We start from the raw sequence: 24,103 nt of genomic DNA, 5'->3' as shown, positions 1-24,103 counted from the left end.
CTGGCACGGACCACCTAAGCTACGTTTGAAGTTTGAGGGAACAAGACAAGCAAGCAGCCCCAGTCTCTGTGCCTCTGTGCGAGCAGTGCCATGGGCAGATGAGGCTGAGCAACAGCTTTCCAGGCTAGCTCTTTCTGCCTGCGAGCTATCTGCAGACGTTTGCATTTTCGGAGCAGGGCTGCCGGAGGCGCCCGGCACGGACCACCTAAGATACGTTTGAAGTTTGAGGGGGCAAGACAAGCAAGCAGCCCCAGTCTCTGTGCCTCTGTGCGAGCAGTGCCATGGGCAGATGAGGCTGAGCAACAGCTTTCCAGGCTAGCTCTTTCTGCCTGCGAGCTATCTGCAGACGTTCGCATTTTCGGAGCAGGGCTGCCGGATGCGCCCGGCACGGACCACCTAAGCTACATTTGAAGTTTGACGGGGCAAAACAAGCAAGCAGCCCCAGTCTCTATGCCTCTGTGCGAGCAGTGCCATGGGCAGATGAGGCTGAGCAACAGCTTTCCAGGCTAGCTCTTTCTGCCTGCGAGCTATCTGCAGACGTTCGCATTTTCGGAGCAGGGCTGCCGGAGGCGCCCGGCACGGACCACCTAAATTACGTTTGAAGTTTGAGGGGGCAAGACAAGCAAGCAGCCCCAGTCTCTGTGCCTCTGTGCGAGCAGTGCCATGGGCAGATGAGGCTGAGCAACAGCTTTCCAGGCTAGCTCTTTCTGCCTGCGAGCTATCTGCAGACGTTCGCATTTTCGGAGCAGGGCTGCCGGAGGCGCCCGGCACGGACCACCTAAGCTACGTTTGAAGTTTGAGGGGACAAGACAAGCAAGCAGCCCCAGTCTCTGTGCCTCTGTGCGAGCAGTGCCATGGGCAGATGAGGCTGAGCAACAGCTTTCCAGGCTAGCTCTTTCTGGCTGTGAGCTATCAGCAGACGTTTGGATTTTCGGAGCAGGGCTGCCGGAGGCGCCTGGCACGGACCACCTAAGCTACGTTTGAAGTTTGAGGGGACAAGACAAGCAAGCAGCCCCAGTCTCTGTGCCTCTGTGCGAGCAGTGCCATGGGCAGATGAGGCTGAGCAACAGCTTTCCAGGCTAGCTCTTTCTGCCTGCGAGCTATCTGCAGACGTTTGGATTTTCGGAGCAGGGCTGCCGGAGGCGCCCGGCACAGACCACCTAAGCTACGTTTGAAGTTTGAGGGGACAAGACAAGCAAGCAGCCCCAGTCTCTGTGCCTCTGTGCGAGCAGTGCCATGGGCAGATGAGGCTGAGCAACAGCTTTCCAGGCTAGCTCTTTCTGCCTGCGAGCTATCTGCAGACGTTTGCATTTTCGGAGCAGGGCTGCCGGAGGCGCCCGGCACGGACCACCTAAGTTACGTTTGAAGTTTGAGGGGGCAAGACAAGCAAGCAGCCCCAGTCTCTGTGCCTCTGTGCGAGCAGTGCCATGGGCAGATGAGGCTGAGCAACAGCTTTCCAGGCTAGCTCTTTCTGCCTGCGAGCTATCTGCAGACGTTCGCATTTTCGGAGCAGGGCTGCCGGAGGCGCCCGGCACAGACCACCTAAGCTACGTTTGAAGTTTGAGGGGACAAGACAAGCAAGCAGCCCCAGTCTCTGTGCCTCTGTGCGAGCAGTGCCATGGGCAGATGAGGCTGAGCAACAGCTTTCCAGGCTAGCTCTTTCTGCCTGCGAGCTATCTGCAGACGTTTGCATTTTCGGAGCAGGGCTGCCGGATGCGCCCTTCACGGACCACCTAAGCTACGTTTGAAGTTTGAGGGGGCAAGACAAGCAAGCAGCCCCAGTCTCTGTGCCTCTGTGCGAGCAGTGCCATGGGCAGATGAGGCTGAGCAACAGCTTTCCAGGCTAGCTCTTTCTGCCTGCGAGCTATCTGCAGACGTTTGCATTTTCGGAGCAGGGCTGCCGGAGGCGCCCGGCACAGACCACCTAAGCTACGTTTGAAGTTTGAGGGGACAAGACAAGCAAGCAGCCCCAGTCTCTGTGCCTCTGTGCGAGCAGTGCCATGGGCAGATGAGGCTGAGCAACAGCTTTCCAGGCTAGCTCTTTCTGCCTGCGAGCTATCTGCAGACGTTCGCATTTTCGGAGCAGGGCTGCCGGATGCGCCCGGCACGGACCACCTAAGCTACGTTTGAAGTTTGAGGGGACAAGACAAGCAAGCAGCCCCAGTCTCTGTGCCTCTGTGCGAGCAGTGCCATGGGCAGATGAGGCTGAGCAACAGCTTTCCAGGCTAGCTCTTTCTGCCTGCGAGCTATCTGCAGACGTTGGCATTTTCGGAGCAGGGCTGCCGGATGCGCCCGGCACGGACCACCTAAGCTACATTTGAAGTTTGACGGGGCAAAACAAGCAAGCAGCCCCAGTCTCTATGCCTCTGTGCGAGCAGTGCCATGGGCAGATGAGGCTGAGCAACAGCTTTCCAGGCTAGCTCTTTCTGCCTGCGAGCTATCTGCAGACGTTCGCATTTTCGGAGCAGGGCTGCCGGAGGCGCCCGGCACGGACCACCTAAATTACGTTTGAAGTTTGAGGGGGCAAGACAAGCAAGCAGCCCCAGTCTCTGTGCCTCTGTGCGAGCAGTGCCATGGGCAGATGAGGCTGAGCAACAGCTTTCCAGGCTAGCTCTTTCTGCCTGCGAGCTATCTGCAGACGTTCGCATTTTCGGAGCAGGGCTGCCGGAGGCGCCCGGCACGGACCACCTAAGCTACGTTTGAAGTTTGAGGGGACAAGACAAGCAAGCAGCCCCAGTCTCTGTGCCTCTGTGCGAGTAGTGCCATGGGCAGATGAGGCTGAGCAACAGCTTTCCAGGCTAGCTCTTTCTGCCTGCGAGCTATCTGCAGACGTTCGCATTTTCGGAGCAGGGCTGCCGGAGGCGCCCGGCACGGACCACCTAAGCTACATTTGAAGTTTGACGGGGCAAAACAAGCAAGCAGCCCCAGTCTCTATGCCTCTGTGCGAGCAGTGCCATGGGCAGATGAGGCTGAGCAACAGCTTTCCAGGCTAGCTCTTTCTGCCTTCGAGCTATCTGCAGACGTTCGCATTTTCGGAGCAGGGCTGCCGGAGGCGCCCGGCACGGACCACCTAAATTACGTTTCAAGTTTGAGGGGGCAAGACAAGCAAGCAGCCCCAGTCTCTGTGCCTCTGTGCGAGCAGTGCCATGGGCAGATGAGGCTGAGCAACAGCTTTCCAGGCTAGCTCTTTCTGCCTGCGAGCTATCTGCAGACGTTCGCATTTTCGGAGCAGGGCTGCCGGAGGCGCCCGGCACGGACCACCTAAGCTACGTTTGAAGTTTGAGGGGACAAGACAAGCAAGCAGCCCCAGTCTCTGTGCCTCTGTGCGAGCAGTGCCATGGGCAGATGAGGCTGAGCAACAGCTTTCCAGGCTAGCTCTTTCTGCCTGCGAGCTATCTGCAGACGTTTGCATTTTCAGAGTAGGGCTGCCGGAGGCGCCCGGCACAGACCACCTAAGCTACGTTTGAAGTTTGAGGGGACAAGACAAGCAAGCAGCCCCAGTCTCTGTGCCTCTGTGCGAGCAGTGCCATGGGCAGATGAGGCTGAGCAACAGCTTTCCAGGCTAGCTCTTTCTGCCTGCGAGCTATCTGCAGACGTTCGAATTTTCGGAGCAGGGCTGCCGGAGGCGCCCGGCACAGACCACCTAAGCTACGTTTGAAGTTTGAGGGGACAAGACAAGCAAGCAGCCCCAGTCTCTGTGCCTCTGTGCGAGCAGTGCCATGGGCAGATGAGGCTGAGCAACAGCTTTCCAGGCTAGCTCTTTCTGCCTGCGAGCTATCTGCAGACGTTCGAATTTTCGGAGCAGGGCTGCCGGATGCGCCCGGCACGGACCACCTAAGCTACATTTGAAGTTTGAGGGGGCAAGACAAGCAAGCAGCCCCAGTCTCTGTGCCTCTGTGCGAGCAGTGCCATGGGCAGATGAGGCTGAGCAACAGCTTTCCAGGCTAGCTCTTTCTGCCTGCGAGCTATCTGCAGACGTTCGCATTTTCGGAGCAGGGCTGCCGGAGGCGCCCGGCACGGACCACCTAAGCTACGTTTGAAGTTTGAGGGGACAAGACAAGCAAGCAGCCCCAGTCTCTGTGCCTCTGTGCGAGCAGTGCCATGGGCAGATGAGGCTGAGCAACAGCTTTCCAGGCTAGCTCTTTCTGCCTGCGAGCTATGTGCAGACGTTCGAATTTTCGGAGCAGGGCTGCCAGATGCACCCGGCACGGACCACCTAAGCTACGTTTGAAGTTTGAGGGGGCAAAACAAGCAAGCAGCCCCAGTCTCTGTGCCTCTGTGCGAGCAGTGCCATGGGCAGATGAGGCGGAGCAACAGCTTTCCAGGCTAGCTCTTTCTGCCTGCAAGCTATCTGCAGACGTTCGCATTTTCGGAGCAGGGCTGCCGGAGGCGCCCGGCACGGACCACCTAAGCTACGTTTGAAGTTTGAGGGGGCAAGACAAGCAAGCAGCCCCAGTCTCTGTGCCTCTGTGCGAGCAGTGCCATGGGCAGATGAGGCTGAGCAACAGCTTTCCAGGCTAGCTCTTTCTGCCTGCGAGTTATCTGCAGACGTTTGCATTTTCGGAGCAGGGCTGCCGGAGGCGCGAGGCACGGACCACCTAAGCTACGTTTGAAGTTTGAGGGGACAAGACAAGCAAGCAGCCCCAGTCTCTGTGCCTCTGTGCGAGCAGTGCCATGGGCAGATGAGGCTGAGCAACAGCTTTCCAGGCTAGCTCTTTCTGCCTGCGAGCTATCTGCAGACGTTTGCATTTTCGGAGCAGGGCTGCCGGAGTCGCCCGGCACGGACCACCTAAGATATGTTTGAAGTTTGAGGGGGCAAGACAAGCAAGCAGCCCCAGTCTCTGTGCCTCTGTGCGAGCAGTGCCATGGGCAGATGAGGCTGAGCAACAGCTTTCCAGGCTAGCTCTTTCTGCCTGCGAGCTATCTGCAGACGTTCGCATTTTCGGAGCAGGGCTGCCGGAGGCGCCCGGCACGGACCACCTAAGCTACGTTTGAAGTTTGAGGGGACAAGACAAGCAAGCAGCCCCAGTCTCTGTGCCTCTGTGCGAGCAGTGCCATGGGCAGATGAGGCTGAGCAACAGCTTTCCAGGCTAGCTCTTTCTGCCTGCGAGCTATCTGCAGACGTTTGCATTTTCGGAGCAGGGCTGCCGGAGGCGCCCGGCACGGACCACCTAAGCTACGTTTGAAGTTTGAGGGGACAAGACAAGCAAGCAGCCCCAGTCTCTGTGCCTCTGTGCGAGCAGTGCCATGTGCAGATGAGGCTGAGCAGCAGCTTTCCAGGCTAGCTCTTTCTGCCTGCGAGCTATCTGCAGACGTTCGAATTTTCGGATCAGGGCTGCCGGAGGTGCCCGGCACGGACCACCTAAGCTACGTTTGAAGTTTGAGGGGACAAGACAAGCAAGCAGCCCCAGTCTCTGTGCCTCTGTGCGAGCAGTGCCATGGGCAGATGAGGCTGAGCAACAGCTTTCCAGCCTAGCTCTTTCTGCCTGCGAGCTATCTGCAGACGTTTGCATTTTCGGAGCAGGGCTGCCGGAGGCGCCCGGCACGGACCACCTAAGCTACGTTTGAAGTTTGAGGGGACAAGACAAGCAAGCAGCCCCAGTCTCTGTGCCTCTGTGCGAGCAGTGCCATGGGCAGATGAGGCTGAGCAACAGCTTTCCAGGCTAGCTCTTTCTGCCTGCGAGCTATCTGCAGACGTTTGCATTTTCGGAGTAGGGCTGCCGGAGGCGCCCGGCACAGACCACCTAAGCTACGTTTGAAGTTTGAGGGGACAAGACAAGCAAGCAGCCCCAGTCTCTGTGCCTCTGTGCGAGCAGTGCCATGGGCAGATGAGGCTGAGCAACAGCTTTCCAGGCTAGCTCTTTCTGCCTGCGAGCTATCTGCAGACGTTCGAATTTTCGGAGCAGGGCTGCCGGAGGCGCCCGGCACAGACCACCTAAGCTACGTTTGAAGTTTGAGGGGACAAGACAAGCAAGCAGCCCCAGTCTCTGTGCCTCTGTGCGAGCAGTGCCATGGGCAGATGAGGCTGAGCAACAGCTTTCCAGGCTAGCTCTTTCTGCCTGCGAGCTATCTGCAGACGTTCGAATTTTCGGAGCAGGGCTGCCGGATGCGCCCGGCACGGACCACCTAAGCTACATTTGAAGTTTGAGGGGGCAAGACAAGCAAGCAGCCCCAGTCTCTGTGCCTCTGTGCGAGCAGTGCCATGGGCAGATGAGGCTGAGCAACAGCTTTCCAGGCTAGCTCTTTCTGCCTGCGAGCTATCTGCAGACGTTCGCATTTTCGGAGCAGGGCTGCCGGAGGCGCCCGGCACGGACCACCTAAGCTACGTTTGAAGTTTGAGGGGACAAGACAAGCAAGCAGCCCCAGTCTCTGTGCCTCTGTGCGAGCAGTGCCATGGGCAGATGAGGCTGAGCAACAGCTTTCCAGGCTAGCTCTTTCTGCCTGCGAGCTATCTGCAGACGTTTGCATTTTCGGAGCAGGGCTGCCGGAGGCGCCCGGCACGGACCACCTAAGCTACGTTTGAAGTTTGAGGGGACAAGACAAGCAAGCAGCCCCAGTCTCTGTGCCTCTGTGCGAGCAGTGCCATGGGCAGATGAGGCTGAGCAACAGCTTTCCAGGCTAGCTCTTTCTGCCTGCGAGCTATCTGCAGACGTTCGAATTTTCGGATCAGGGCTGCCGGAGGCGCCCGGCACGGACCACCTAAGCTACGTTTGAAGTTTGAGGGGACAAAATAACCAAGCAGCCCCAGTCTCTGTGCCTCTGTGCGAGCAGTGCCATGGGCAGATGAGGCTGAGCAACAGCTTTCCAGGCTAGCTCTTTCTGCCTGCGAGCTATCTGCAGACGTTTGCATTTTCGGAGCAGGGCTGCCGGAGGCGCCCGGCACGGACCACCTAAGCTACGTTTGAAGTTTGAGGGGGCAAGACAAGCAAGCAGCCCCAGTCTCTGTGTCTCTGTGCGAGCAGTGCCATGGGCAGAAGAGGCTGAGCAACAGCTTTCCAGGCTAGCTCTTTCTGCCTGCGAGCTATCTGCAGACGTTCGCATTTTCGGAGCAGGGCTGCCGGAGGCGCCCGGCACGGACCACCTAAGCTACGTTTGAAGTTTGAGGGGGCAAGACAAGCAAGCAGCCCCAGTGTCTGTGCCTCTGTGCGAGCAGTGCCATGGGCAGATGAGGCTGAGCAACAGCTTTCCAGGCTAGCTCTTTCTGCCTGCGAGCTATCTGCAGACGTTCGCATTTTCGGAGCAGGGCTGCCGGAGGCGCCCGGCACAGACCACCTAAGCTACGTTTGAAGTTTGAGGGGGCAAGACAAGCAAGCAGCCCCAGTCTCTGTGCCTCTGTGCGAGCAGTGCCATTGGCAGATGAGGCTGAGCAACAGCTTTCCAGGCTAGCTCTTTCTGCCTGCGAGCTATCTGCAGACGTTCGAATTTTCGGAGCAGGGCTGCCGGAGGCGCCCGGCACAGACCACCTAAGCTACGTTTGAAGTTTGAGGGGACAAGACAAGCAAGCAGCCCCAGTCTCTGTGCCTCTGTGCGAGCAGTGCCATGGGCAGATGAGGCTGAGCAACAGCTTTCCAGGCTAGCTCTTTCTGCCTGCGAGCTATGTGCAGACGTTCGAATTTTCGGAGCAGGGCTGCCGGATGCACCCGGCACGGACCACCTAAGCTACGTTTGAAGTTTGAGGGGGCAAAACAAGCAAGCAGCCCCAGTCTCTGTGCCTCTGTGCGAGCAGTGCCATGGGCAGATGAGGCGGAGCAACAGCTTTCCAGGCTAGCTCTTTCTGCCTGCAAGCTATCTGCAGACGTTTGGATTTTCGGAGCAGGGCTGCCGGAGGCGCCCGGCACAGACCACCTAAGCTACGTTTGAAGTTTGAGGGGACAAGACAAGCAAGCAGCCCCAGTCTCTGTGCCTCTGTGCGAGCAGTGCCATGGGCAGATGAGGCTGAGCAACAGCTTTCCAGGCTAGCTCTTTCTGCCTGCGAGCTATCTGCAGACGTTTGCATTTTCGGAGCAGGGCTGCCGGAGGCGCCCGGCACGGACCACCTAAGTTACGTTTGAAGTTTGAGGGGGCAAGACAAGCAAGCAGCCCCAGTCTCTGTGCCTCTGTGCGAGCAGTGCCATGGGCAGATGAGGCTGAGCAACAGCTTTCCAGGCTAGCTCTTTCTGCCTGCGAGCTATCTGCAGACGTTCGCATTTTCGGAGCAGGGCTGCCGGAGGCGCCCGGCACAGACCACCTAAGCTACGTTTGAAGTTTGAGGGGACAAGACAAGCAAGCAGCCCCAGTCTCTGTGCCTCTGTGCGAGCAGTGCCATGGGCAGATGAGGCTGAGCAACAGCTTTCCAGGCTAGCTCTTTCTGCCTGCGAGCTATCTGCAGACGTTTGCATTTTCGGAGCAGGGCTGCCGGATGCGCCCTTCACGGACCACCTAAGCTACGTTTGAAGTTTGAGGGGGCAAGACAAGCAAGCAGCCCCAGTCTCTGTGCCTCTGTGCGAGCAGTGCCATGGGCAGATGAGGCTGAGCAACAGCTTTCCAGGCTAGCTCTTTCTGCCTGCGAGCTATCTGCAGACGTTTGCATTTTCGGAGCAGGGCTGCCGGAGGCGCCCGGCACAGACCACCTAAGCTACGTTTGAAGTTTGAGGGGACAAGACAAGCAAGCAGCCCCAGTCTCTGTGCCTCTGTGCGAGCAGTGCCATGGGCAGATGAGGCTGAGCAACAGCTTTCCAGGCTAGCTCTTTCTGCCTGCGAGCTATCTGCAGACGTTCGCATTTTCGGAGCAGGGCTGCCGGATGCGCCCGGCACGGACCACCTAAGCTACGTTTGAAGTTTGAGGGGACAAGACAAGCAAGCAGCCCCAGTCTCTGTGCCTCTGTGCGAGCAGTGCCATGGGCAGATGAGGCTGAGCAACAGCTTTCCAGGCTAGCTCTTTCTGCCTGCGAGCTATCTGCAGACGTTGGCATTTTCGGAGCAGGGCTGCCGGATGCGCCCGGCACGGACCACCTAAGCTACATTTGAAGTTTGACGGGGCAAAACAAGCAAGCAGCCCCAGTCTCTATGCCTCTGTGCGAGCAGTGCCATGGGCAGATGAGGCTGAGCAACAGCTTTCCAGGCTAGCTCTTTCTGCCTTCGAGCTATCTGCAGACGTTCGCATTTTCGGAGCAGGGCTGCCGGAGGCGCCCGGCACGGACCACCTAAATTACGTTTGAAGTTTGAGGGGGCAAGACAAGCAAGCAGCCCCAGTCTCTGTGCCTCTGTGCGAGCAGTGCCATGGGCAGATGAGGCTGAGCAACAGCTTTCCAGGCTAGCTCTTTCTGCCTGCGAGCTATCTGCAGACGTTCGCATTTTCGGAGCAGGGCTGCCGGAGGCGCCCGGCACGGACCACCTAAGCTACGTTTGAAGTTTGAGGGGACAAGACAAGCAAGCAGCCCCAGTCTCTGTGCCTCTGTGCGAGTAGTGCCATGGGCAGATGAGGCTGAGCAACAGCTTTCCAGGCTAGCTCTTTCTGCCTGCGAGCTATCTGCAGACGTTCGCATTTTCGGAGCAGGGCTGCCGGAGGCGCCCGGCACGGACCACCTAAGCTACATTTGAAGTTTGACGGGGCAAAACAAGCAAGCAGCCCCAGTCTCTATGCCTCTGTGCGAGCAGTGCCATGGGCAGATGAGGCTGAGCAACAGCTTTCCAGGCTAGCTCTTTCTGCCTTCGAGCTATCTGCAGACGTTCGCATTTTCGGAGCAGGGCTGCCGGAGGCGCCCGGCACGGACCACCTAAATTACGTTTCAAGTTTGAGGGGGCAAGACAAGCAAGCAGCCCCAGTCTCTGTGCCTCTGTGCGAGCAGTGCCATGGGCAGATGAGGCTGAGCAACAGCTTTCCAGGCTAGCTCTTTCTGCCTGCGAGCTATCTGCAGACGTTCGCATTTTCGGAGCAGGGCTGCCGGAGGCGCCCGGCACGGACCACCTAAGCTACGTTTGAAGTTTGAGGGGACAAGACAAGCAAGCAGCCCCAGTCTCTGTGCCTCTGTGCGAGCAGTGCCATGGGCAGATGAGGCTGAGCAACAGCTTTCCAGGCTAGCTCTTTCTGCCTGCGAGCTATCTGCAGACGTTTGCATTTTCAGAGTAGGGCTGCCGGAGGCGCCCGGCACAGACCACCTAAGCTACGTTTGAAGTTTGAGGGGACAAGACAAGCAAGCAGCCCCAGTCTCTGTGCCTCTGTGCGAGCAGTGCCATGGGCAGATGAGGCTGAGCAACAGCTTTCCAGGCTAGCTCTTTCTGCCTGCGAGCTATCTGCAGACGTTCGAATTTTCGGAGCAGGGCTGCCGGAGGCGCCCGGCACAGACCACCTAAGCTACGTTTGAAGTTTGAGGGGACAAGACAAGCAAGCAGCCCCAGTCTCTGTGCCTCTGTGCGAGCAGTGCCATGGGCAGATGAGGCTGAGCAACAGCTTTCCAGGCTAGCTCTTTCTGCCTGCGAGCTATCTGCAGACGTTCGAATTTTCGGAGCAGGGCTGCCGGATGCGCCCGGCACGGACCACCTAAGCTACATTTGAAGTTTGAGGGGGCAAGACAAGCAAGCAGCCCCAGTCTCTGTGCCTCTGTGCGAGCAGTGCCATGGGCAGATGAGGCTGAGCAACAGCTTTCCAGGCTAGCTCTTTCTGCCTGCGAGCTATCTGCAGACGTTCGCATTTTCGGAGCAGGGCTGCCGGAGGCGCCCGGCACGGACCACCTAAGCTACGTTTGAAGTTTGAGGGGACAAGACAAGCAAGCAGCCCCAGTCTCTGTGCCTCTGTGCGAGCAGTGCCATGGGCAGATGAGGCTGAGCAACAGCTTTCCAGGCTAGCTCTTTCTGCCTGAGAGCTATCTGCAGACGTTCGCATTTTCGGAGCAGGGCTGCCGGAGGCGCCCGGCACGGACCACCTAAGCTACGTTTGAAGTTTGAGGGGACAAGACAAGCAAGCAGCCCCAGTCTCTGTGCCTCTGTGCGAGTAGTGCCATGGGCAGATGAGGCTGAGCAACAGCTTTCCAGGCTAGCTCTTTCTGCCTGCGAGCTATCTGCAGACGTTCGCATTTTCGGAGCAGGGCTGCCGGAGGCGCCCGGCACGGACCACCTAAGCTACATTTGAAGTTTGAGGGGGCAAGACAAGCAAGCAGCCCCAGTCTCTGTGCCTCTGTGCGAGCAGTGCCATGGGCAGATGAGGCTGAGCAACAGCTTTCCAGGCTAGCTCTTTCTGCCTGCGAGCTATCTGCAGACGTTCGCATTTTCGGAGCAGGGCTGCCGGAGGCGCCCGGCACGGACCACCTAAGCTACGTTTGAAGTTTGAGGGGACAAGACAAGCAAGCAGCCCCAGTCTCTGTGCCTCTGTGCGAGCAGTGCCATGGGCAGATGAGGCTGAGCAACAGCTTTCCAGGCTAGCTCTTTCTGCCTGAGAGCTATCTGCAGACGTTCGCATTTTCGGAGCAGGGCTGCCGGAGGCGCCCGGCACGGACCACCTAAGCTACGTTTGAAGTTTGAGGGGACAAGACAAGCAAGCAGCCCCAGTCTCTGTGCCTCTGTGCGAGTAGTGCCATGGGCAGATGAGGCTGAGCAACAGCTTTCCAGGCTAGCTCTTTCTGCCTGCGAGCTATCTGCAGACGTTCGCATTTTCGGAGCAGGGCTGCCGGAGGCGCCCGGCACGGACCACCTAAGCTACATTTGAAGTTTGACGGGGCAAAACAAGCAAGCAGCCCCAGTCTCTATGCCTCTGTGCGAGCAGTGCCATGGGCAGATGAGGCTGAGCAACAGCTTTCCAGGCTAGCTCTTTCTGCCTTCGAGCTATCTGCAGACGTTCGCATTTTCGGAGCAGGGCTGCCGGAGGCGCCCGGCACGGACCACCTAAATTACGTTTCAAGTTTGAGGGGGCAAGACAAGCAAGCAGCCCCAGTCTCTGTGCCTCTGTGCGAGCAGTGCCATGGGCAGATGAGGCTGAGCAACAGCTTTCCAGGCTAGCTCTTTCTGCCTGCGAGCTATCTGCAGACGTTCGCATTTTCGGAGCAGGGCTGCCGGAGGCGCCCGGCACGGACCACCTAAGCTACGTTTGAAGTTTGAGGGGACAAGACAAGCAAGCAGCCCCAGTCTCTGTGCCTCTGTGCGAGCAGTGCCATGGGCAGATGAGGCTGAGCAACAGCTTTCCAGGCTAGCTCTTTCTGCCTGCGAGCTATCTGCAGACGTTTGCATTTTCAGAGTAGGGCTGCCGGAGGCGCCCGGCACAGACCACCTAAGCTACGTTTGAAGTTTGAGGGGACAAGACAAGCAAGCAGCCCCAGTCTCTGTGCCTCTGTGCGAGCAGTGCCATGGGCAGATGAGGCTGAGCAACAGCTTTCCAGGCTAGCTCTTTCTGCCTGCGAGCTATCTGCAGACGTTCGCATTTTCGGAGCAGGGCTGCCGGAGGCGCCCGGCACAGACCACCTAAGCTACGTTTGAAGTTTGAGGGGACAAGACAAGCAAGCAGCCCCAGTCTCTGTGCCTCTGTGCGAGCAGTGCCATGGGCAGATGAGGCTGAGCAACAGCTTTCCAGGCTAGCTCTTTCTGCCTGCGAGCTATCTGCAGACGTTCGAATTTTCGGAGCAGGGCTGCCGGAGGCGCCCGGCACGGACCACCTAAGCTACGTTTGAAGTTTGAGGGGACAAGACAAGCAAGCAGCCCCAGTCTCTGTGCCTCTGTGCGAGCAGTGCCATGGGCAGATGAGGCTGAGCAACAGCTTTCCAGGCTAGCTCTTTCTGCCTGCGAGCTATCTGCAGACGTTTGCATTTTCAGAGTAGGGCTGCCGGAGGCGCCCGGCACAGACCACCTAAGCTACGTTTGAAGTTTGAGGGGACAAGACAAGCAAGCAGCCCCAGTCTCTGTGCCTCTGTGCGAGCAGTGCCATGGGCAGATGAGGCTGAGCAACAGCTTTCCAGGCTAGCTCTTTCTGCCTGCGAGCTATCTGCAGACGTTCGAATTTTCGGAGCAGGGCTGCCGGAGGCGCCCGGCACAGACCACCTAAGCTACGTTTGAAGTTTGAGGGGACAAGACAAGCAAGCAGCCCCAGTCTCTGTGCCTCTGTGCGAGCAGTGCCATGGGCAGATGAGGCTGAGCAACAGCTTTCCAGGCTAGCTCTTTCTGCCTGCGAGCTATCTGCAGACGTTCGAATTTTCGGAGCAGGGCTGCCGGAGGCGCCCGGCACGGACCACCTAAGCTACGTTTGAAGTTTGAGGGGACAAGACAAGCAAGCAGCCCCAGTCTCTGTGCCTCTGTGCGAGCAGTGCCATGGGCAGATGAGGCTGAGCAACAGCTTTCCAGGCTAGCTCTTTCTGCCTGCGAGCTATCTGCAGACGTTTGCATTTTCAGAGTAGGGCTGCCGGAGGCGCCCGGCACAGACCACCTAAGCTACGTTTGAAGTTTGAGGGGACAAGACAAGCAAGCAGCCCCAGTCTCTGTGCCTCTGTGCGAGCAGTGCCATGGGCAGATGAGGCTGAGCAACAGCTTTCCAGGCTAGCTCTTTCTGCCTGCGAGCTATCTGCAGACGTTCGAATTTTCGGAGCAGGGCTGCCGGAGGCGCCCGGCACAGACCACCTAAGCTACGTTTGAAGTTTGAGGGGACAAGACAAGCAAGCAGCCCCAGTCTCTGTGCCTCTGTGCGAGCAGTGCCATGGGCAGATGAGGCTGAGCAACAGCTTTCCAGGCTAGCTCTTTCTGCCTGCGAGCTATCTGCAGACGTTCGAATTTTCGGAGCAGGGCTGCCGGATGCGCCCGGCACGGACCACCTAAGCTACATTTGAAGTTTGAGGGGGCAAGACAAGCAAGCAGCCCCAGTCTCTGTGCCTCTGTGCGAGCAGTGCCATGGGCAGATGAGGCTGAGCAACAGCTTTCCAGGCTAGCTCTTTCTGCCTGCGAGCTATCTGCAGACGTTCGCATTTTCGGAGCAGGGCTGCCGGAGGCGCCCGGCACGGACCACCTAAGCTACGTTTGAAGTTTGAGGGGACAAGACAAGCAAGCAGCCCCAGTCTCTGTGCCTCTGTGCGAGCAGTGCCATGGGCAGATGAGGCTGAGCAACAGCTTTCCAGGCTAGCTCTTTCTGCCTGAGAGCTATCTGCAGACGTTCGCATTTTCGGAGCAGGGCTGCCGGAGGCGCCCGGCACGGACCACCTAAGCTACGTTTGAAGTTTGAGGGGACAAGACAAGCAAGCAGCCCCAGTCTCTGTGCCTCTGTGCGAGTAGTGCCATGGGCAGATGAGGCTGAGCAACAGCTTTCCAGGCTAGCTCTTTCTGCCTGCGAGCTATCTGCAGACGTTTGCATTTTCAGAGTAGGGCTGCCGGAGGCGCCCGGCACAGACCACCTAAGCTACGTTTGAAGTTTGAGGGGACAAGACAAGCAAGCAGCCCCAGTCTCTGTGCCTCTGTGCGAGCAGTGCCATGGGCAGATGAGGCTGAGCAACAGCTTTCCAGGCTAGCTCTTTCTGCCTGCGAGCTATCTGCAGACGTTCGAATTTTCGGAGCAGGGCTGCCGGAGGCGCCCGGCACAGACCACCTAAGCTACGTTTGAAGTTTGAGGGGACAAGACAAGCAAGCAGCCCCAGTCTCTGTGCCTCTGTGCGAGCAGTGCCATGGGCAGATGAGGCTGAGCAACAGCTTTCCAGGCTAGCTCTTTCTGCCTGCGAGCTATCTGCAGACGTTCGAATTTTCGGAGCAGGGCTGCCGGATGCGCCCGGCACGGACCACCTAAGCTACATTTGAAGTTTGAGGGGGCAAGACAAGCAAGCAGCCCCAGTCTCTGTGCCTCTGTGCGAGCAGTGCCATGGGCAGATGAGGCTGAGCAACAGCTTTCCAGGCTAGCTCTTTCTGCCTGCGAGCTATCTGCAGACGTTCGCATTTTCGGAGCAGGGCTGCCGGAGGCGCCCGGCACGGACCACCTAAGCTACGTTTGAAGTTTGAGGGGACAAGACAAGCAAGCAGCCCCAGTCTCTGTGCCTCTGTGCGAGCAGTGCCATGGGCAGATGAGGCTGAGCAACAGCTTTCCAGGCTAGCTCTTTCTGCCTGAGAGCTATCTGCAGACGTTCGCATTTTCGGAGCAGGGCTGCCGGAGGCGCCCGGCACGGACCACCTAAGCTACGTTTGAAGTTTGAGGGGACAAGACAAGCAAGCAGCCCCAGTCTCTGTGCCTCTGTGCGAGTAGTGCCATGGGCAGATGAGGCTGAGCAACAGCTTTCCAGGCTAGCTCTTTCTGCCTGCGAGCTATCTGCAGACGTTCGCATTTTCGGAGCAGGGCTGCCGGAGGCGCCCGGCACGGACCACCTAAGCTACATTTGAAGTTTGAGGGGGCAAGACAAGCAAGCAGCCCCAGTCTCTGTGCCTCTGTGCGAGCAGTGCCATGGGCAGATGAGGCTGAGCAACAGCTTTCCAGGCTAGCTCTTTCTGCCTGCGAGCTATCTGCAGACGTTCGCATTTTCGGAGCAGGGCTGCCGGAGGCGCCCGGCACGGACCACCTAAGCTACGTTTGAAGTTTGAGGGGACAAGACAAGCAAGCAGCCCCAGTCTCTGTGCCTCTGTGCGAGCAGTGCCATGGGCAGATGAGGCTGAGCAACAGCTTTCCAGGCTAGCTCTTTCTGCCTGAGAGCTATCTGCAGACGTTCGCATTTTCGGAGCAGGGCTGCCGGAGGCGCCCGGCACGGACCACCTAAGCTACGTTTGAAGTTTGAGGGGACAAGACAAGCAAGCAGCCCCAGTCTCTGTGCCTCTGTGCGAGTAGTGCCATGGGCAGATGAGGCTGAGCAACAGCTTTCCAGGCTAGCTCTTTCTGCCTGCGAGCTATCTGCAGACGTTCGCATTTTCGGAGCAGGGCTGCCGGAGGCGCCCGGCACGGACCACCTAAGCTACATTTGAAGTTTGACGGGGCAAAACAAGCAAGCAGCCCCAGTCTCTATGCCTCTGTGCGAGCAGTGCCATGGGCAGATGAGGCTGAGCAACAGCTTTCCAGGCTAGCTCTTTCTGCCTTCGAGCTATCTGCAGACGTTCGCATTTTCGGAGCAGGGCTGCCGGAGGCGCCCGGCACGGACCACCTAAATTACGTTTCAAGTTTGAGGGGGCAAGACAAGCAAGCAGCCCCAGTCTCTGTGCCTCTGTGCGAGCAGTGCCATGGGCAGATGAGGCTGAGCAACAGCTTTCCAGGCTAGCTCTTTCTGCCTGCGAGCTATCTGCAGACGTTCGCATTTTCGGAGCAGGGCTGCCGGAGGCGCCCGGCACGGACCACCTAAGCTACGTTTGAAGTTTGAGGGGACAAGACAAGCAAGCAGCCCCAGTCTCTGTGCCTCTGTGCGAGCAGTGCCATGGGCAGATGAGGCTGAGCAACAGCTTTCCAGGCTAGCTCTTTCTGCCTGCGAGCTATCTGCAGACGTTTGCATTTTCAGAGTAGGGCTGCCGGAGGCGCCCGGCACAGACCACCTAAGCTACGTTTGAAGTTTGAGGGGACAAGACAAGCAAGCAGCCCCAGTCTCTGTGCCTCTGTGCGAGCAGTGCCATGGGCAGATGAGGCTGAGCAACAGCTTTCCAGGCTAGCTCTTTCTGCCTGCGAGCTATCTGCAGACGTTCGAATTTTCGGAGCAGGGCTGCCGGAGGCGCCCGGCACAGACCACCTAAGCTACGTTTGAAGTTTGAGGGGACAAGACAAGCAAGCAGCCCCAGTCTCTGTGCCTCTGTGCGAGCAGTGCCATGGGCAGATGAGGCTGAGCAACAGCTTTCCAGGCTAGCTCTTTCTGCCTGCGAGCTATCTGCAGACGTTCGAATTTTCGGAGCAGGGCTGCCGGATGCACCCGGCACGGACCACCTAAGCTACGTTTGAAGTTTGAGGGGGCAAAACAAGCAAGCAGCCCCAGTCTCTGTGCCTCTGTGCGAGCAGTGCCATGGGCAGATGAGGCGGAGCAACAGCTTTCCAGGCTAGCTCTTTCTGCCTGCAAGCTATCTGCAGACGTTTGGATTTTCGGAGCAGGGCTGCCGGAGGCGCCCGGCACAGACCACCTAAGCTACGTTTGAAGTTTGAGGGGACAAGACAAGCAAGCAGCCCCAGTCTCTGTGCCTCTGTGCGAGCAGTGCCATGGGCAGATGAGGCTGAGCAACAGCTTTCCAGGCTAGCTCTTTCTGCCTGCGAGCTATCTGCAGACGTTTGCATTTTCGGAGCAGGGCTGCCGGAGGCGCCCGGCACGGACCACCTAAGTTACGTTTGAAGTTTGAGGGGGCAAGACAAGCAAGCAGCCCCAGTCTCTGTGCCTCTGTGCGAGCAGTGCCATGGGCAGATGAGGCTGAGCAACAGCTTTCCAGGCTAGCTCTTTCTGCCTGCGAGCTATCTGCAGACGTTCGCATTTTCGGAGCAGGGCTGCCGGAGGCGCCCGGCACAGACCACCTAAGCTACGTTTGAAGTTTGAGGGGACAAGACAAGCAAGCAGCCCCAGTCTCTGTGCCTCTGTGCGAGCAGTGCCATGGGCAGATGAGGCTGAGCAACAGCTTTCCAGGCTAGCTCTTTCTGCCTGCGAGCTATCTGCAGACGTTTGCATTTTCGGAGCAGGGCTGCCGGATGCGCCCTTCACGGACCACCTAAGCTACGTTTGAAGTTTGAGGGGGCAAGACAAGCAAGCAGCCCCAGTCTCTGTGCCTCTGTGCGAGCAGTGCCATGGGCAGATGAGGCTGAGCAACAGCTTTCCAGGCTAGCTCTTTCTGCCTGCGAGCTATCTGCAGACGTTTGCATTTTCGGAGCAGGGCTGCCGGAGGCGCCCGGCACAGACCACCTAAGCTACGTTTGAAGTTTGAGGGGACAAGACAAGCAAGCAGCCCCAGTCTCTGTGCCTCTGTGCGAGCAGTGCCATGGGCAGATGAGGCTGAGCAACAGCTTTCCAGGCTAGCTCTTTCTGCCTGCGAGCTATCTGCAGACGTTCGCATTTTCGGAGCAGGGCTGCCGGATGCGCCCGGCACGGACCACCTAAGCTACGTTTGAAGTTTGAGGGGACAAGACAAGCAAGCAGCCCCAGTCTCTGTGCCTCTGTGCGAGCAGTGCCATGGGCAGATGAGGCTGAGCAACAGCTTTCCAGGCTAGCTCTTTCTGCCTGCGAGCTATCTGCAGACGTTGGCATTTTCGGAGCAGGGCTGCCGGATGCGCCCGGCACGGACCACCTAAGCTACATTTGAAGTTTGACGGGGCAAAACAAGCAAGCAGCCCCAGTCTCTATGCCTCTGTGCGAGCAGTGCCATGGGCAGATGAGGCTGAGCAACAGCTTTCCAGGCTAGCTCTTTCTGCCTTCGAGCTATCTGCAGACGTTCGCATTTTCGGAGCAGGGCTGCCGGAGGCGCCCGGCACGGACCACCTAAATTACGTTTGAAGTTTGAGGGGGCAAGACAAGCAAGCAGCCCCAGTCTCTGTGCCTCTGTGCGAGCAGTGCCATGGGCAGATGAGGCTGAGCAACAGCTTTCCAGGCTAGCTCTTTCTGCCTGCGAGCTATCTGCAGACGTTCGCATTTTCGGAGCAGGGCTGCCGGAGGCGCCCGGCACGGACCACCTAAGCTACGTTTGAAGTTTGAGGGGACAAGACAAGCAAGCAGCCCCAGTCTCTGTGCCTCTGTGCGAGTAGTGCCATGGGCAGATGAGGCTGAGCAACAGCTTTCCAGGCTAGCTCTTTCTGCCTGCGAGCTATCTGCAGACGTTCGCATTTTCGGAGCAGGGCTGCCGGAGGCGCCCGGCACGGACCACCTAAGCTACATTTGAAGTTTGACGGGGCAAAACAAGCAAGCAGCCCCAGTCTCTATGCCTCTGTGCGAGCAGTGCCATGGGCAGATGAGGCTGAGCAACAGCTTTCCAGGCTAGCTCTTTCTGCCTTCGAGCTATCTGCAGACGTTCGCATTTTCGGAGCAGGGCTGCCGGAGGCGCCCGGCACGGACCACCTAAATTACGTTTCAAGTTTGAGGGGGCAAGACAAGCAAGCAGCCCCAGTCTCTGTGCCTCTGTGCGAGCAGTGCCATGGGCAGATGAGGCTGAGCAACAGCTTTCCAGGCTAGCTCTTTCTGCCTGCGAGCTATCTGCAGACGTTCGCATTTTCGGAGCAGGGCTGCCAGAGGCGCCCGGCACGGACCACCTAAGCTACGTTTGAAGTTTGAGGGGACAAGACAAGCAAGCAGCCCCAGTCTCTGTGCCTCTGTGCGAGCAGTGCCATGGGCAGATGAGGCTGAGCAACAGCTTTCCAGGCTAGCTCTTTCTGCCTGCGAGCTATCTGCAGACGTTTGCATTTTCAGAGTAGGGCTGCCGGAGGCGCCCGGCACAGACCACCTAAGCTACGTTTGAAGTTTGAGGGGACAAGACAAGCAAGCAGCCCCAGTCTCTGTGCCTCTGTGCGAGCAGTGCCATGGGCAGATGAGGCTGAGCAACAGCTTTCCAGGCTAGCTCTTTCTGCCTGCGAGCTATCTGCAGACGTTCGAATTTTCGGAGCAGGGCTGCCGGAGGAGCCCGGCACAGACCACCTAAGCTACGTTTGAAGTTTGAGGGGACAAGACAAGCAAGCAGCCCCAGTCTCTGTGCCTCTGTGCGAGCAGTGCCATGGGCAGATGAGGCTGAGCAACAGCTTTCCAGGCTAGCTCTTTCTGCCTGCGAGCTATCTGCAGACGTTCGAATTTTCGGAGCAGGGCTGCCGGATGCGCCCGGCACGGACCACCTAAGCTACATTTGAAGTTTGAGGGGGCAAGACAAGCAAGCAGCCCCAGTCTCTGTGCCTCTGTGCGAGCAGTGCCATGGGCAGATGAGGCTGAGCAACAGCTTTCCAGGCTAGCTCTTTCTGCCTGCGAGCTATCTGCAGACGTTCGCATTTTCGGAGCAGGGCTGCCGGAGGCGCCCGGCACGGACCACCTAAGCTACGTTTGAAGTTTGAGGGGACAAGACAAGCAAGCAGCCCCAGTCTCTGTGCCTCTGTGCGAGCAGTGCCATGGGCAGATGAGGCTGAGCAACAGCTTTCCAGGCTAGCTCTTTCTGCCTGCGAGCTATGTGCAGACGTTCGAATTTTCGGAGCAGGGCTGCCAGATGCACCCGGCACGGACCACCTAAGCTACGTTTGAAGTTTGAGGGGGCAAAACAAGCAAGCAGCCCCAGTCTCTGTGCCTCTGTGCGAGCAGTGCCATGGGCAGATGAGGCGGAGCAACAGCTTTCCAGGCTAGCTCTTTCTGCCTGCAAGCTATCTGCAGACGTTCGCATTTTCGGAGCAGGGCTGCCGGAGGCGCCCGGCACGGACCACCTAAGCTACGTTTGAAGTTTGAGGGGGCAAGACAAGCAAGCAGCCCCAGTCTCTGTGCCTCTGTGCGAGCAGTGCCATGGGCAGATGAGGCTGAGCAACAGCTTTCCAGGCTAGCTCTTTCTGCCTGCGAGTTATCTGCAGACGTTTGCATTTTCGGAGCAGGGCTGCCGGAGGCGCGAGGCACGGACCACCTAAGCTACGTTTGAAGTTTGAGGGGACAAGACAAGCAAGCAGCCCCAGTCTCTGTGCCTCTGTGCGAGCAGTGCCATGGGCAGATGAGGCTGAGCAACAGCTTTCCAGGCTAGCTCTTTCTGCCTGCGAGCTATCTGCAGACGTTTGCATTTTCGGAGCAGGGCTGCCGGAGTCGCCCGGCACGGACCACCTAAGATATGTTTGAAGTTTGAGGGGGCAAGACAAGCAAGCAGCCCCAGTCTCTGTGCCTCTGTGCGAGCAGTGCCATGGGCAGATGAGGCTGAGCAACAGCTTTCCAGGCTAGCTCTTTCTGCCTGCGAGCTATCTGCAGACGTTCGCATTTTCGGAGCAGGGCTGCCGGAGGCGCCCGGCACGGACCACCTAAGCTACGTTTGAAGTTTGAGGGGACAAGACAAGCAAGCAGCCCCAGTCTCTGTGCCTCTGTGCGAGCAGTGCCATGGGCAGATGAGGCTGAGCAACAGCTTTCCAGGCTAGCTCTTTCTGCCTGCGAGCTATCTGCAGACGTTTGCATTTTCGGAGCAGGGCTGCCGGAGGCGCCCGGCACGGACCACCTAAGCTACGTTTGAAGTTTGAGGGGACAAGACAAGCAAGCAGCCCCAGTCTCTGTGCCTCTGTGCGAGCAGTGCCATGTGCAGATGAGGCTGAGCAGCAGCTTTCCAGGCTAGCTCTTTCTGCCTGCGAGCTATCTGCAGACGTTCGAATTTTCGGATCAGGGCTGCCGGAGGTGCCCGGCACGGACCACCTAAGCTACGTTTGAAGTTTGAGGGGACAAGACAAGCAAGCAGCCCCAGTCTCTGTGCCTCTGTGCGAGCAGTGCCATGGGCAGATGAGGCTGAGCAACAGCTTTCCAGGCTAGCTCTTTCTGCCTGCGAGCTATCTGCAGACGTTTGCATTTTCGGAGCAGGGCTGCCGGAGGCGCCCGGCACGGACCACCTAAGCTACGTTTGAAGTTTGAGGGGACAAGACAAGCAAGCAGCCCCAGTCTCTGTGCCTCTGTGCGAGCAGTGCCATGGGCAGATGAGGCTGAGCAACAGCTTTCCAGGCTAGCTCTTTCTGCCTGCGAGCTATCTGCAGACGTTTGCATTTTCGGAGTAGGGCTGCCGGAGGCGCCCGGCACAGACCACCTAAGCTACGTTTGAAGTTTGAGGGGACAAGACAAGCAAGCAGCCCCAGTCTCTGTGCCTCTGTGCGAGCAGTGCCATGGGCAGATGAGGCTGAGCAACAGCTTTCCAGGCTAGCTCTTTCTGCCTGCGAGCTATCTGCAGACGTTCGAATTTTCGGAGCAGGGCTGCCGGAGGCGCCCGGCACAGACCACCTAAGCTACGTTTGAAGTTTGAGGGGACAAGACAAGCAAGCAGCCCCAGTCTCTGTGCCTCTGTGCGAGCAGTGCCATGGGCAGATGAGGCTGAGCAACAGCTTTCCAGGCTAGCTCTTTCTGCCTGCGAGCTATCTGCAGACGTTCGAATTTTCGGAGCAGGGCTGCCGGATGCGCCCGGCACGGACCACCTAAGCTACATTTGAAGTTTGAGGGGGCAAGACAAGCAAGCAGCCCCAGTCTCTGTGCCTCTGTGCGAGCAGTGCCATGGGCAGATGAGGCTGAGCAACAGCTTTCCAGGCTAGCTCTTTCTGCCTGCGAGCTATCTGCAGACGTTCGCATTTTCGGAGCAGGGCTGCCGGAGGCGCCCGGCACGGACCACCTAAGCTACGTTTGAAGTTTGAGGGGACAAGACAAGCAAGCAGCCCCAGTCTCTGTGCCTCTGTGCGAGCAGTGCCATGGGCAGATGAGGCTGAGCAACAGCTTTCCAGGCTAGCTCTTTCTGCCTGCGAGCTATCTGCAGACGTTTGCATTTTCGGAGCAGGGCTGCCGGAGGCGCCCGGCACGGACCACCTAAGCTACGTTTGAAGTTTGAGGGGACAAGACAAGCAAGCAGCCCCAGTCTCTGTGCCTCTGTGCGAGCAGTGCCATGTGCAGATGAGGCTGAGCAGCAGCTTTCCAGGCTAGCTCTTTCTGCCTGCGAGCTGTCTGCAGACGTTTGCATTTTCGGAGCAGGGCTGCCGGATGCGCCCGGCACGGACCACCTAAGCTACGTTTGAAGTTTGAGGGGGCAAGACAAGCAAGCAGCCCCAGTCTCTGTGCCTCTGTGCGAGCAGTGCCATGGGCAGATGAGGCTGAGCAACAGCTTTCCAGGCTAGCTCTTTCTGCCTGCGAGCTATCTGCAGACGTTCGAATTTTCGGATCAGGGCTGCCGGAGGCGCCCGGCACGGACCACCTAAGCTACGTTTGAAGTTTGAGGGGACAAAATAACCAAGCAGCCCCAGTCTCTGTGCCTCTGTGCGAGCAGTGCCATGGGCAGATGAGGCTGAGCAACAGCTTTCCAGCCTAGCTCTTTCTGCCTGCGAGCTATCTGCAGACGTTTGCATTTTCGGAGCAGGGCTGCCGGAGGCGCCCGGCACGGACCACCTAAGCTACGTTTGAAGTTTGAGGGGGCAAGACAAGCAAGCAGCCCCAGTCTCTGTGTCTCTGTGCGAGCAGTGCCATGGGCAGAAGAGGCTGAGCAACAGCTTTCCAGGCTAGCTCTTTCTGCCTGCGAGCTATCTGCAGACGTTCGCATTTTCGGAGCAGGGCTGCCGGAGGCGCCCGGCACGGACCACCTAAGCTACGTTTGAAGTTTGAGGGGGCAAGACAAGCAAGCAGCCCCAGTGTCTGTGCCTCTGTGCGAGCAGTGCCATGGGCAGATGAGGCTGAGCAACAGCTTTCCAGGCTAGCTCTTTCTGCCTGCGAGCTATCTGCAGACGTTCGCATTTTCGGAGCAGGGCTGCCGGAGGCGCCCGGCACAGACCACCTAAGCTACGTTTGAAGTTTGAGGGGGCAAGACAAGCAAGCAGCCCCAGTCTCTGTGCCTCTGTGCGAGCAGTGCCATTGGCAGATGAGGCTGAGCAACAGCTTTCCAGGCTAGCTCTTTCTGCCTGCGAGCTATCTGCAGACGTTCGAATTTTCGGAGCAGGGCTGCCGGAGGCGCCCGGCACAGACCACCTAAGCTACGTTTGAAGTTTGAGGGGACAAGACAAGCAAGCAGCCCCAGTCTCTGTGCCTCTGTGCGAGCAGTGCCATGGGCAGATGAGGCTGAGCAACAGCTTTCCAGGCTAGCTCTTTCTGCCTGCGAGCTATGTGCAGACGTTCGAATTTTCGGAGCAGGGCTGCCGGATGCACCCGGCACGGACCACCTAAGCTACGTTTGAAGTTTGAGGGGGCAAAACAAGCAAGCAGCCCCAGTCTCTGTGCCTCTGTGCGAGCAGTGCCATGGGCAGATGAGGCGGAGCAACAGCTTTCCAGGCTAGCTCTTTCTGCCTGCAAGCTATCTGCAGACGTTCGCATTTTCGGAGCAGGGCTGCCGGAGGCGCCCGGCACGGACCACGTAAGCTACGTTTGAAGTTTGAGGGGGCAAGACAAGCAAGCAGCCCCAGTCTCTGTGCCTCTGTGCGAGCAGTGCCATGGGCAGATGAGGCTGAGCAACAGCTTTCCAGGCTAGCTCTTTCTGCCTGCGAGTTATCTGCAGACGTTTGCATTTTCGGAGCAGGGCTGCCGGAGGCGCCCGGCACGGACCACCTAAGCTACGTTTGAAGTTTGAG

The sequence above is a fragment of the Opisthocomus hoazin genome, unplaced genomic scaffold, assembly GCF_030867145.1.
Source record: "Opisthocomus hoazin isolate bOpiHoa1 unplaced genomic scaffold, bOpiHoa1.hap1 HAP1_SCAFFOLD_47, whole genome shotgun sequence".
In the NCBI taxonomy this organism is placed as follows: domain Eukaryota; kingdom Metazoa; phylum Chordata; class Aves; order Opisthocomiformes; family Opisthocomidae; genus Opisthocomus; species Opisthocomus hoazin.
Note: the sequence above shows the minus strand (reverse complement) of the source record.